The sequence below is a fragment of the Melanotaenia boesemani genome, chromosome 11 (assembly GCF_017639745.1).
Source record: "Melanotaenia boesemani isolate fMelBoe1 chromosome 11, fMelBoe1.pri, whole genome shotgun sequence".
In the NCBI taxonomy this organism is placed as follows: Eukaryota; Metazoa; Chordata; class Actinopteri; order Atheriniformes; family Melanotaeniidae; genus Melanotaenia; species Melanotaenia boesemani.
Genome location: NC_055692.1, coordinates 9,877,824 through 9,893,224, shown reverse-complemented (window position 1 = coordinate 9,893,224; position 15,401 = coordinate 9,877,824). Strand labels below are relative to the sequence as shown.

The following is a 15,401-nucleotide window of genomic DNA, read 5'->3' as shown; positions in this document are numbered from 1 at the left end:
GTTACTTTGTTGTATATCTTGTTTTGTATTTTATTTGATAGAGTTCATTCCCCTTATTTCATATTTGCTGTACTTCCTGTTCCCTGCTTCTGCAAATCATTCGTCACACCTGTGTTTCGTTTTTGTAATCAGTCCCTCAGTTCCAGGTTTTCCTTTGTCCTGTCCTGTGCCAGTTCATTGTGTGTTCATCTGTTGACTTTTCTTTTTTCTTTCATTTTATTAAATCATGATTTACTATTAACTGGCATGAACTGGCACAGAAGGTCATTTTCTGAAGGAATTTTATCATAAATGACAAAGTGACTTTATTTTTTTGAAATGGAGAACTTAAAAGTTGAGGTGAATCCTAAGGTTCCAGATCCCAAGATGGCTGCGACTAGTACCACCAATACTCCATTGTTGTCTTTATTTAATTTCTATTTAATGTCTTGTTTTTTTCATTTTCTGTACCGCTTAGTCCATTACGGATTGCGGGTAAGCTGGAGCCTATCCCAGCATTTTAGCAGATGAGAGGCAGAAACACCCTGGACAGCTCACCAGTCCATCACAGGGCCAACACGGTTGAGGAAAAACAACCATTCACACACACACTCACTCCTAGGGAGAATTTAGACTAACCAATTAACCTAACATGTATGTCTTGGGACGGTGGGAGGAAGCCAGAGAACCTAGAGAGAACCCACGCATGCATGGGAAGAACATGCAAACTACACAGAAAAGTCACTGCCCCGCAGGTCTGAACCTCCACCCAGCTGAGGCTCGAACCAGCAACCTTCTTGCTGTGAGACTGCGGTGCTAACCACAACACCACCATGCAGTCCATTAATACGTCTTGTGTCCATTCAATTTGTGGTGTAAATAACAGTGTCTGGTTGTTATGGATAATTACTTTGTAATGGTTGAGTTGTTTGTGAAATGTCCCAAATGTGAGGTTTATCAAACGTTTCAGTTGGCTGGTGTTCTCATGGTACGCGTTTGTTATTTACTAGTTTTTGTATAAATTGTAGATAATTATCTATCTAGGAGGTGTCCATTTTATTATCAGTTTTTGCCTAGTAACTGGATAACTGCTTTATTATCCAGTATGTCACCACCCTCGGTTAGTTGGTCTATAGTCTCTCCAATGCTAATGCCAACATCTCCTTGCTAATAGAGCAGGTGTATCTAATTCAGTAGATCACCAGCCTATAGGGAAGTTATTCATTGGCTTCTCCAAAGCTATTGCCAATACCTTGTTGCTAATGGACGGCAGAGGGTGTATCTAATCCAGTGATCATCCGCCATAGAGAGCAGTTGCACATCCAGAACAACAGATGATTTAATGAGTAGTGGTGTTAGAATCAGGAGGCATAGTTGTTATTTGCTCATGACAAAAAAATTCAATGGAAAAAAAAAGATCAATGCCTAAAGAGAAATTCTAAATGAAATGTTGATATTACAAACTTGCATTATTTAACCCACTTCCACCCAGTTCAATTTTTTCACTGGAGTATTAAGAGAAGTTGAGGTGATAAGTGGTCAGGGCTGCATCTGCTGCCTTGCAGAGTTAATCATCATCAGCTATCAAATTAAACACAGCAAATAAGCATTGATACAATTTTAACTTGCTAACCATGATGTATATTTTAGGCGACTTAAATGCTTTGGCTGCAGGAAACTGTAGTGTATTCTAACAAGAGACAAAATTTGACAAAACAATAACATATGCTTGCATGCTGCAAGTACCAGAAATCTGTGGCAATTTTTCTTGCTCTTTATGTATTCTCAAACCTTTTCCATCCTATGGCTGCTTTCACGTTCTCCCTCCCACACAATCTCTACTCTCTTCCTGTCAGTATTTAGATTTTCCTTCATATACCCATCTCCATCTGTTTCCCTCATATTGGCAGTATTTAGGGCCTGTTAACCTACCATTGCAGCCCCATCTTCTCCATAATCACACTGTCAATACTTGTACATTGTTGCAACTCATGCTCACACATTAAAGCTGTCAGTCCCACTCTTCTTTCTTCTTCCCACTCCTTTATCTGGTCTCTCTTTCCTTACCTCCACATCTCCACCATTTCCCTTCCTCCTCTCCTCCCAAACTCTCATCTTTATGTCTCCTGCTTCCATTTACTCCTATTTCCTCTCTGCTTTCTACCCCCTCTCATTCATTCAGTCCTCTGCATCTTGCCATCTGCTAACACTGAAGGAACGAGACATCTTCAGTCTTTTGATATGATCAGCTGAGCGGGACTGTGGTGAAAAATGTTTATCTTTTCATAGAGCTGCTGTGTGCAGGATCTGCTTATTAATCATCATTAGCTGTAAATCATCTATAATGATACATTCCCATATGCCTCTCACATTGAAATATAAAACCCCTAGGGCCCAATTGGCGATTTAATTTGCCTTCAACATTTATTTGTGATTTGACTGTCAACAGTATTCTAAAACAGGCTACAAAAGTATTCACCCCTTGGCGGTTTTCATGTATTTATTTATTTTTGTGTTATAACTTGTCATTTAAATGTATCTTTGGAGGAACAACATATTTAAAGGAAACACTGCAGTGGACGCTGATGTATCAGTCCACGGGACCACTGTAAAGGCAGATTTATGCTCGTGTGGCATCTGCGTGCAGCCGGTTACGGCGTAGTTGACGCTGGTGAGTTTGCTTTCACACTCGAGCGTAGGGGGTATGCATCATTTTGGTGTCATGTTGCAGTTTCTCCTCCAAATCTGAAGGTGGCAGCAGGGGTGGTATCGGCCGGTAAACTCACCAGGTTGGAGTTCTTTTAATGGTTCACTTCAGTTTGGTAGGCATTTTCTGTGTTAAAACAACAGTGGGTTCCAGTATAGTTCAGTGTCTTTATTAGCTTGTAGAAGAAAACAAAGAAGTAATTCGATCAGTCTCTCATCAACTTGATCCATTGGTTATTGTTTTTAAAAACGGTGGTTACCACATAAATTCAGCAAGATCCACAACATGTGATACCAAACTGACCAATCACAAGGGAGTACTTCCGTGTAACCATCTGCATAGCAGGGGTGCATGTCAGGTCTGGGAGAGATGCGCATCGAGCCTCTGCAGAGCTACGCCGAGCCTACGGACACCACGCGAGCATAAATCCGCCTTAAGCTGTATACTCCACAAATACTCTGCTTTATGGAGGCACTGCTTACAAATGTGTGAAACTCCCCAAAGATCTAGAAGAGCGTCCTCTGGTCAAAAAGGACTAAAATTAAAATTCTTGTCATTTAGAAAATTGCCATGTGGCATTCTGGCCCAAACCCAGCACCTCTCATGCCCACAAGAGCAGCTTCACCAGTGGAGCAAGGTGGTGGCAGCATCATCCTGTGAGGATGTTTTACATCAGCAGGGCTTAAGAAACTGGTTAGAACTGAAGGAATGATATGGTGCTACACACAAAGAAATTTGAGGCAAAAACAACAAGAACTTAAGTTGAACAATGTGGACTTTATTTTTAATATTAATAATATTATTTTTAATATTAAAAACAATCTAGCTGTCTCTCCATCCGCTTCCAACTTGATGTGTACTCGTAGTGGTGGACAGATTTTCTAAAGCTTGCAAACTCATACCCTTTCCCAGTATCCCTACCGCAGCGGACACCGCCAGAGCTTTGTTTGAACATATGTTCAGGAACTTTGGCCTGCCAGAGGATATCGTCTCCGATCGAGGACCCCAATTCATCTGCCGTTTCTGGTATGCGTTTCTCCGTTTATTGGGGGTCTCGATCAGTCTCTCCTCAGGATATCATCCACAAACCAACGGCGAAACGGAGAAGAAGATCCAGGAAGTGAACAGATTCCTACGGACGTTTTGCCACTCACATCCCACTTCCTGGAGCGAGTTTCTACCCTGGGCCGAGTACGCGCAAAACTAGCTCCGACAAGCAGCCATGGGACTCATGCCGTTTGAATGCGTCTTGGGACGACAGCCGCCTCTCTTCCCCTGGAATGGGGAATCATCTAATGTACCTGCAGTGAATGAGTGGTTCCGACGCAGTGAACGGGTCTGGGCACAGGCGCATCAACATCTGCAACGGGTCATCAGACGCAGTGTTCCACAAGCAGACAGACAACGTTTTCAGGAGCCTGCATAAGCTGTTGGGGACATGGTGTGGCTATCTACTTGGGACATCCGTACCCGTGGCTCCTGCCGCAAGTTAAGTACCAGGTTTCATTGGGCCGTTTAAAATCACTGCCCGCATAAATCCCGTGTCTTTCCGCTTGGATCTACCTGCCTCCTATAGAATCCATCCTGTCTTTCATGTGTCTTTCATGTGTCTTTGCTGAAACCTTACCATCCTCCTGTTGTTCTGTCTTCCCCAGGGTCTGGGTGCGGCGAGTGATCCCCCACCGTCGCATCAGACTCTGCAATGGACACACCTGCTACTGCCAATCACCGCCGATCTCCCTCTCCGGAATACTAATGACACACACCTGCAAGCAATCCCAAGCCAGGACTTATAAGCCCCAGTTCTCCAGTCAGTCTCCGTCGGACCTCGTTCAAGTATTCTGAACTCTTCCTTCTCCCCTTCCCGGTCCCGACTGACCAAGCTGAACTACCGGATTATACCAAGCGTTGGACTCGTAAGACACATTCTCCACCAAACCTCTGAGTTGTCAATAAACCTGTTAAACCTGTTCTGTCTCCGAGAGGTCCTTCATAACAGTAATAGAGCATTAAAGGTTTTTTTTTTCCTATTTCTTTCAGGCTTCCAGGCTCTTTATTGTGCCCATCTGACATCCCAAGTTTGGCGTATTCGTCTCTGAATGAAGCTGATGCCTAATGCTGGGCTCACACCAAACGATTTTCACGGTCGCAGACTAAAAACGGAAGTCTTTAGGAAATCTTAGGGGTTTTGCTGGAGTCACAGCATGCTCCCGTCATCTCGGTCATTAGGTGTGAGCTGGTAATCTGCGCTGTTTAATGTCAATCTTTCTCCAGTCTTGGATCTGCGACAATTTCTAACATGTTAGATATTATCGCAAGTCGCAGTGACGAAACACGATCAACAACCAATAGATGAGCTCTGACAAAAGCAGAAAAAGGAATCCTGACATTAAGACCACCAGCAAAAAAGGATGGGGGGGGAAAAAAAAAAAAAAAGAAAAAAAGATGAACAAGAAGCGGTGATGAAACGTCGTCGGTGGACCGTCCAGAAAGAGGAGCGGGTGGTTATTAGAAGTAAATGTCTGCTGTGTTTGTATTACAGTATAATGATCTAACAAATAAGAGAATAAAAACTCATTCATCCCTCCAGATTCTGATGAGTCGGTGTAACACCTGGTGGAGATGCAAAGCCACACTTAATAATGATGATGTGTAATTCCCTCCTGCAAGGAAACTCTCCCCTTGGTTGCTTTACTGTGTGCAGATCAGCCCTGTTCCATATCAACTGTCCAACATGTCACAAAAAAAAGAATCTAGTTGCAGTCTTGTAATATGTGACCCTATAGATTCACAGTCTTTGTCAAATCTCAGTCTGAGACTAGGCTGAGACTTTAGACTCTAAACATTGGTCTTTAGATGTGAGCTGGTAGTCTTTCAGAGTCTTGTGCAAATCTTTCAAAAGTCTTCTGGTATAAGCCCAGTCTTAGTCATATTAAACAAGCAGAAAAGTTCCTGTAATGGAACAGAAGATCATGGGGTACCAGCTCCAAAATTTAAACAAAAGCCATGTAACACTTCCCCAACCCCTTTTTCTATTTATTTATTTTATTTTAATTTAATGAAATGAAATGAAATTAAATAATCAGATTAATCAAATTAATTAATCACGATTAATCACCATATAGAACTATGATGCTTACAAGTTGTTAATGTTAACTGGACTTCCCTTGGGTAGACACCAGATGTCCAAGGGTCCGTGAATGCATCATGTAATATACTTCTATATGTTGTTATGCATCATCTCTTTCTTGTTCTAAATTATAATGCTGAATTCATACAGCATCATCTCACTAACCGTTTCCATGGTGATAATATCTCATAAAACCATCAGATGTGATGACTGAAGTTAAACAGCCATCATTGATGAAGAAACGCTGATAAAACTGATTTGGCTAAAAACACTTTTTTCTTTTTACCATTTAAGCGTAAGTCTTTGTGCAGCAGTGATAAAATTCATAAAATCTAGACCTTAAAAAAGGTCTCATTTAAGCCAGTGCTCCTGCCTGGCCCCCCCATCAAAACTTTCCTAAACCCGCCCCTGCATAGCTTAGTTATAAATCCTTTCTACCACCTGCAAACTACTGTATTTGAGAAAGTCCTGCCAAAAACAATACTCTGAGGTAAATATGTGCCGGTGTGAACCATGTACCGCTAGTTTCCTCTTCCTCACTTGAACATAAATAAATACAACTAGAGAGATGGTACTAGTAACAGAAAAGCCAATCAGTTGACAACTGTCATGATTATTGGAGCAACAGGACATGGAGAGGAAAAGCAGACAAAGAGACAACCAGAGAGCCACTAGATCAGCCACGTTTATGCAAAACAACTAGACACCCAATTGTCCCATCATTGTAATGGAGAACGGATGGATGTATTGGGCTTTTTTTTGCCGTGCATGCGTTGATTGTGCTAAAATATTAACTTAATTATCCATCCATTTTCTACCGTTTGTCTGGGATTGGGTTACGGGGGCAGCTGCCTAAGCAGGGAAGCCCAGACTTCCCTCTCCCCAGCCACATTTGTCAGCTTGCCCAGTGGGATTCCGAGGCTCTCTTTGGCCAGCTGAGAGATTTAGTCCCTCCAGCTTGTCCTGGGTCTTCCCCGGGGTCTCCTCCAGGTGGGACATGCCAGGAACACCTTACCAGGGAAGAGTCTGAACCACCAAATCTGGCTCCTCTGGATACGGAGGAACAGCGACTCTAATATTCTCACCAAGATTCTCACCCTATCTCTCAGGGAGAGCCCGGCCACCCTGCAGAGAAAACTCATTTTCACCGCTTGTATTCGCGATCTCATTCTTTCGATCACTACCCACAGCTTGTGACCATAAGTGAGGGTAGGAGTGATCGAACAGTAAATCGAGGGCTTTGCCTTTTGGCTCAGTTTCTTCTTCACCACAACAGACTGATGCCAAGTCTGTGTCACTGCTTACGCTGCAACAATCCACCTGTTGATCTCCCACTCCATCCTTCCCTCACTTGTGAACAAGACCCCAAGATACTTGAACTCCTCCACTTGAGGCAGGACCTCATTCCCGACCTGGAGAAAACACTCCACCCTTGTCTAGCTGAGGACCATGGCCTCTGATTTTGAAGGTGCTGATTCTCATCCCAGCTGCTTCATGCTTGTCCGCGAATTGCTGCAGCGAAGGCTGAAAATCACAGCAGAACCACATTTTCCGCAAAGAGCAGAAACCCAACCCCTGAGGCCACCAAACTGGATCCCCTCAACGACGCAACTCGATTAATGCAATTAATTGCATTAATTAGTTACCGCTGTGCTTTATTTTTGACAGCCCTAGTTATAAGACAATGATTGTGTTGGACTTAATGTGTTTAACAATGTTCCATGCAATATGTAATAATTCCATGTAATATCTTTAAAAAAAAGTTTATTCATTCATTGTATGAAACTGACTTTTAAAGTTCTGGGTGATAGAATAAAGTGGCAAATTTAGCTATAGCTGTTTTTCCCAATGAAATTCAACACTTTATTGTCTATCAAAAGATTCTTGGAAGTAGTTCATCTAATATTACTGCTTCTTATCTTTACTCAACACATAAACACACATTTCAGTCTTGTTGAATGAAAGAAATTCCAAGAGTTGATCCTTTTAACAAAGAATTAAAAAAAAAAAAAAAAATACAAAAACATAATAAACTAGGTTGATTGTTTTAATGTTCAGTAGATGATTTTACTGGAACCTTGAATTAGTGAATATATAAAATCTGAACCTCCTGACCTCCTCTTTGTCCACCCTGAGCTCAGTGACCACCTGGAGCCAGGGCCAAGCCAACATCATCATCCAAACCATTACCTCCTCAGGTTTCCGGGTAATTCCAGGCATTTTTTGCCATGTAACACTTCCCCAACCCCTTTTTCTGTGTAAAATTTAGAATTCCTGTCTTATAACACAATCATTGTATTATAAGTAGAGCGGTCAAATGATTTTTTTATTTAATGAAATTTTAATCAGATTAATCAAATTAATTAATCATGATTAATCACCTCCATGAGCCGCCACCTTATCGTGGTGGAGGAGTTTGTGTGTCCTGACGATCCTAGCAGCTATGTTGTCGGGGGTGCATGCCCCTGGTAGGGTCACCCATGGCAAACAGGTGTCTAGGGGAGGGACCAGACGAAGCGCGGCTCAGACGACCCTCAGACGACCCTTATGATGATGAGAAAACAAGGACCAAGGTTTCCCTTGCCCGGACGTGGGTCACCGGGGCCCCCCTCTGGAGCCAGGCCTGGAGGTGGGGCACGGAGGCGAGCGCCTGGTGGCCGGGCCTTTGCCCATGGGGCCCGGTCGGGCTCAGCCCGAAAGGGAGACATGGGCCTCTCCTCCCGTGGGCTCACCACCTACAGGAGGGGCCATAGGGGTCAGGTGCATTGTGAGCTGGGCGGCTGCCAGTGGCGGGGACCCTGGCGGTCTGATCCTCGGCTGCAAAAGCTAGCTCTAGGGACGTGGAATGTCACCTCTCTGGCGGGGAAGGAGCCTTAGCTGGTGCGTGAGGATGAGCGGTTTCGGCTAGAGTTGGACTCACCTCGACGCATGGCTTGGGCTCTGGAACAACTGCCCTCGAGAGGGGCTGGACCCTCTTCTATTCTGGAGTTGCTCCCGGTGAGAGGTGCCGAGCAAGTGTAGGCCTGCTCATTGCCCCCCAACTTGGCGCCTGTAAGTTGGGGTTTACCCCGGTGGATGAAAGGGTAGCCTCCCTCTGCCTTCGGGTGGGGGGACGGGTCCTGACTGTTGTTTGTGCCTATGCACCAAATAGCAGTTCAGAGTACCCACCCTTTTTGGAGTCCTTGGGGGGGGGGGGGGGGGGGGGGGAGGGGTGTTGGAGAGCACCCCTTCTGGGGACTCCCTCGTTCTGCTGGGGGACTTCAATGCTCACGTGGGCAATGACAGAGAGACCTGGAGGGGCGTGATTGGGAGGAACAGCCCCCCTAATCTAAATCCGAGTGGTGTTTTGTTGTTGGACTTCTGTGCTTGTCATGGATTGTCCATAACGAACACCTTGTTCAGACATAAGAGTGTCCACATGTGCACTTGGCACCAGGACACTCTAGGCCGCGGTTGGATGATCGACTTTGTAGTCGTGTCGTTGGACTTGCGGCCGCATGTCCTGGACACTCGGGTGAAGAGAGGGCCGGAGCTGTCAACTGATCACCACCTGGTAATCATCAGAAAGAGTTTCAACTCCCATCTCCGGCAGAGCTTCAACCATGTCCCGGGTGAGGCAGGGGACATTGAGTCCGAATGGGCTGTGTTCCGTGCCTCTATTGTCGAGGCGGCCAGCAGCAGCTGTGGCCGTAAGGTCGTCGGTGCCTGTCGTGGCGGTAACCCCCGAACTCGTTGGTGGACACCGGCAGTAAGGGATGCCGACAAGTTGAAGAAGGAGTCCTATCGGGCCTTTTTGGCCTGTGGGACTCCAGAGGGAGCTGATGGGTATCGGTGGGCTAAGCGAAGCGCAGCTTTGGTGGTCGCTAAGTACCTGCTTTGTTTTTTTTTTTTTTTTTTTTTTTATTTTATTCAATAGATATCTGCTGCTCTGGCGTCCACCATCCAGACCATCACAACGCAGACGTTTGTAAATCTTGGCAAAGCTTGTTCAGGCCTGACCACCAGCCGAATAACTTCTGTGTCCCCATCAGTACTGACCTCCTCTTTGTCCACCCTGAGCTCAGTGACCACCTGGAGCCAGGGCCAAGCCAACACCATCATCCAAACCATTACCTCCTCAGGTTTCCAGGTAATGACCATACAGATCAAGTTAGCATGTCTGTCAACCACTTTCAGTGATGTGTGCACTTTAAGATAAATTTTCTTCAATCAGGATTTATATTATGTAAAGTGACCTTGAAGTACTTGCCAGTTTAAAGAGTATTTTATGGATGCAAATGTAATTTACAGATCAACAGTGCATCTGTACTGCAATCCCTCGGCACACTGGTTGTTGGACTTCCTGCTCAGTCCATAGAGAATATTGCAGCTTCTGAACTACTCAGCATCTCTACGAGCACCAGCTTTGTTTCCAACATGCTGGCCATTTGTCCAGCAAACCTTCGTCCAAAAGGTACAATCATAAAGACCAGGCACTGTAGACTGACTGATATGTCTGTGGGTTTTTTTTTAACATCTCTGGCGAAAAAAAAAAAAAAAAAGAAGAAGAAAATGAGGCATTAAGATTTTTTTAATGACTTTTAAGAGTTTTTTTGTTCTGACAACAGTAGTAAATGATGAAATCTTGCAGAGATTTACTTACTTTTCAATTGAAAGGTATGTAACCAGCTACTACATCTTGTGTCAAATTTTACCCTCAATTTGATTTCACTGAATGTAAGTAAATACATACAGCACGATTCGACTGCTTTATCTGTCTTCCTGGCCAACAGTCTTGCGAGTTCATCCATAACATAAATACATTTAACTTCTTGGCAGATTATTTCTGTGGATACAAGTCCAGCTAAGGTGGTGCTGAATGTCCCAGATGCCATGGCAACTCAGACTCCACCATCCCTGTTGCTGTTTTCTGGAACAACTGCAAATATCAATGTGATAAACAAAAAGACATGGACACGAGATCAGGTCAGTATGTGCTTGTGTTATTACAAGATGCAAGATAAGTATAAGGTCGACTGCGTGGAAGATTAATTAGTTTTTTAACTTAGTTGTTTCTTTTTAATTCAAATCTTTTATTCTTTTAAAATTTTATGGTTGAATGTTAAATGTATGTTGCTGCACTGCACTTTGACTCTTGGGCACTCTTAATTTCGTTGTATATGTTACATGTTACAATGACAAATAAACGTCTATTCTATTCTATTCTATTAAAGTGCCAAAATTTAGTATTAAGCCTAATATGATACTTCTACGAGCAGTTATTTCTTGGTATCACTGTGACACCTTGTTTTAACATTTTATTTTTTCTTGCTCTTAGGCCTGGGTGAAACAGCTTTCGAAATTGAGCCGTAAGGGACTATATATCCTGCAGTCATTTGCTATTGGACTGTTTTTGATTTCTTAGAGGCGATCATGTATGTTATATTTATTCTTTTTTGTCCCCAATATATTTTTGAAGTCTATCATACGACATCTATACAACTAATGTAATCTTCATAGGAACAGACCTTTCAAGAAAAGAGGCAGAATAATCCTCTAAGGTCTGCTGAGACAAAGGCAGTCTACCCTTTGTTCTCTAGTTTGGAAAAAAATTGCATTATTTATTTTAAAGCAACGATTGGGTTGACTGTCTGAGTACAGTACCCAATATATTTTTCAAGTCTATCATACGACATCTATACAACTAAGATCAAAGAAGTGACAAAGATTTGACTGCATCTGCATTTTGCCAAAACGTGCTTCACCTGCCTTAAGAGAAATCTCTCCCATACCAGTTGTACCTTGAGGCAAGAGAGGAGGCTCTCGCCAAAGAGTTACCAGGAATTAAAAGGTGTATATTGTGCTATTAATCCAGAAATAGTTGAAAGGATACACAATATTTTTATTATTTTAGCTAGATTTGACTACACGCTCAATAGTTTACTTACAATTAACACAAAAACTTTAATGTGGTTCACTTTGTTTGTTCCATGTGATTGTAGCGTCAGTAGAACTGTGATTGAACCCTCTGATGGACTTTTTAAAAAAAATTTTTTAAACCCTTTGGATGCTAAATTAAAGACTTAGAAAAACTGAAGAACATGCAAGTATGTTTAAGAGAATAGCTCAGTGGCATGGAGACCTGGCTGATGTTCAATAAGCTGTGGGTTCAAATCGTACAGGTGGTAAATTATGCTTCAAAACACCATGAATTTGAAGCTTCTTAATACCTCTAAGAGTCCAGTCTAAAGTAAAGAGTGAAAAGCTTCAATGTAAAACTTCCTCATATGTGGTAGAATAGCTCAGGCTGGTAGGAGAACACTCTGGAGGCAGGGTGGACCTTCGATTTAACCTCTTTATTCAGCGCATCAATTTTCACGTCCAATGGCCAAAATGAAAGGATAAAAACACCACGAGAACAAGTTCAAGTGTGAAGCATCCTCGGTGGCGTGCTGGGGTTGGCAGAGAACCATAAGTCGCCAGTGGAGCAGTGTCTAGTTCGAATCCTGCACTGGGATTGAACCTCTTCATTCAGCACATCAATTTTGACGTCCAATGGCCAAAAGGAAAGGATAAAAGCACCACGAGACCAAGGTCAAACGTGTAGGGTGCTCGGTGGCATAGTCGGGTTGGCAGAGAACCGTAAGTCGCAGTGGGGCAGTGTCTAGTTCGAATCCTTCCTTGGGATTGAGTCTCTTCAATTAGCACGTCCAATGGCCAAAATGAAAGGATACGAGAACAAGTTCAAGTGTGAAGGGTGCTCGGTGGCGTGGTGGGTTTGAGAACCGTAAGTCGCCAGTGATGCAGCGTCTAGTTCGAATCCTGCTCGTTGCCGGTACCTGGATCATAAAACCATCCTGCCCCGGTGGGTTGGGGAGGGGGCCGTGTCCCCTCCCCGTATTCTGGGGAGGATAAAAGCAGGGGGTTATGAATCAGGAAACTAAAAACAGCTGGTATTTTACTGGCACCACCAAAGTGTGGCAAGACTTTTTAAGCAGCATGACATAACATGCTAGCTTAGACATGGCAACAAACTACTCTGGACAGTTACACAACTGGCTTCTGTAAGAAACGCGAGCGACTCATGCAGAGGGCGGCTGTGCAGAGCACAGCTGAGCCTGTATGAGTCGCGAGCTCTTGATACATTTGCAACCATGGTAAGCCCAGTCCCACAGCTTCACAAAACTGATTGTAATCCTGTGTTGATTCAATCTCCATCCTAATTTCCTCCAATTCTAGGCCCCCAACAACAGCAGTCCATCCTTGGCAACAGCTGTCGAGGCTCTGGGAGAAATGAGACTGGCCAACTTCAGCCAAGCACAACTTCAGAGTGAAGATTTCATCAGCATTTGTTTTCAGAAAAAGATCCGTCCTTTCCTGGCTTCTTCATCCACAAACTTCCTAATCTGCCTGAGCAATGACAACTTCAGTTGCTTCACATACCAGATTGTGTAAGTTAATATCCATCCCTCCATTGTGGATAATGTAACGGACAAATCCACAGATGTCTTCATGTCAAAGATCTTTGCTCATCTTTTAGAATCAAGGCATTCAGCAATCAAAAGGTCTTGATGGACAATGACACACAGCGAGCAGTCTTCACCCATTTCAGCAAGCAATTACTGTCAAGAAATGATTCATCAGGTAAAAGCATGTTCTCAGGCTTGATTTGGTTACGTCATTATAACATATTCTTAGGTGTTGATATCTAACCAATGTCTGTTCTTCCTTATCATATGAAGATCCTGGTTGCGTGTCATCTGTCAATGGTAGTCAAACATGGCTACAAGCAAACCTTGGAAGGTTTTCTGTTTTTGCAACCCTAGAGGAATTGCTGGTCCTCAATCCCAACTTCTCAAGTGTGAGTGCCTGCTGCAGTTTTTGAGTTCTTCTTGCAATCAAGCATCTTTTATATTAACTTCTTGCAGTTATTTTGTTTTCATATCATATTGTTGTTTTTGCTGCTGTTCTAGACTGAATTCTTGTCAGAACTGGATCCCGCTCAGATGGCGCAGGAATTACTGAGCTCAGGGACCATAAATGACACGGCTCTAATTGATCGTGTCTTTGAACGACTCGAGGTTGGCAATGCTCTGGAAAATGTGGATCAATTCCTCACACAGTTGACAGCAAATGGACAGTCCGAGTTCCAATCAAACTCTTGTGATTCTTGTATTCACAAGAGTTGTTGAATCAGCGTCTTTGGAAAACCTTGACTCTTTCTTTGCAATACTGGTTAATTGAACTGCAGAGGTAAGTGTTTTTTTTTTTTTTTTTTTTTTATTGATTCTGCATTTTTCTCTGTTTCTGTATTAATACTATGATTCTCTGACAACGGCCTATCATTTCTTTTTAGCAAAATCTGATGATTGTTGTGCGTGACACCTTCCTAAATGTGACACTTACAGCCCTCAGTCCAAATCTACCCATGTTAAATTCTGAAGGCTTCAAGTTATGGTTCCAGGTGTACCTGCCTTTGTTTCTCCCAAGTTTTGACAATAGAATCTTTGAAATTATTCCAAGAAATATCACCTGTGAATCCTACCAAGAGATGTGAGTAAAAATTTAGGTTTACTTCTAGTTTATATATTTAGGTGATGTATTCTAATCCGACCAAAACAAACAAACAAAAAAAAAAGTTTTACTTAATTTGGTTAATTGAAATAAAAATTGACATCTTTTCAGTGTGAAAGGGTTCGACAACATTTTTACTCAACTATCTGAGAGACAAACCCAGCAAGTTTACAGATTCACATTAGATTATCTCAGGTGCTGACCTTCCTCAGGTAAATTGGACTTCAAATTGGTCTAATATACACTCTAATATGCAAAACTGAAAAAAATATTTATAGAGTGTCTCATATAACATTTTTTTTTCTAAGGTCTCTCTTGTGTGGAACCTGATACTGATGACAGACAATGGCTGGAACGCAACTTTGGCCAGTACTTTGTTCAAGCTTCCTTTATGGATCTGGTGTCCTTAAAAAAGAATTTCAGAGGAGTAAGTGATCAATATTAGTACTTCCATGAATTTACACACAATTTACACAAAAATAATTTTCAAAATTGAAAATGAAAAAGGTAGACCCTTCTGACTTTTACTGTAGCAAACCCTTTTATTGCCATTAATAACTTGTATCAAAATAGTTAGCACGAAGACTTGTGGATAGCTGGATTTTATAGTTATACTTTTTTTACCTAAATTCAAGTTCCGACCTCGCTAAGTGAGGATTTCTAAACACCACAAAAATTCCCATATATATATAACATGATGCCAAACAGAGTATCTTCATAATTCAGTATTATAAAGTTCTCAATCTAGTTCTAAATGATCCATTAATTTTAGTCAATACAACACATACCTTTATACATTTAAGGTCAAAGGACTTTGTAATGTGGGAAGTTTGCAGCTGAACAAAACCATATGGTTGCACTTCTTAACAGGTTAAGTTGTTGGTGTTCACTCACTGAACTGGTGTTGGTCACTTCTAGGTGCTCCTGCAATACTCCTGTATGGGCCCCCATCAGAACTTTTCTAGACTCACCCCTGCATTGCTGAAATCCTTTCCACAGCTACTGTCTGTCATCAGCTACTTTGTTAGAGAA

At 42.6% G+C, this 15,401-nt stretch overlaps 1 long non-coding RNA gene across 1 annotated transcript; it reads left to right on the top strand.

The window, feature by feature from the left end:
• The first annotated feature begins 13,411 nt into the window (after positions 1-13,411).
• LOC121648480 lies at positions 13,412-13,797 on the top strand. Its single transcript, XR_006011986.1, has 3 exons — positions 13,412-13,439; positions 13,538-13,656; positions 13,769-13,797. It is a non-coding gene; the product is annotated as an uncharacterized LOC121648480 (long non-coding RNA).
• Positions 13,798-15,401: the final 1,604 nt, after the last annotated feature.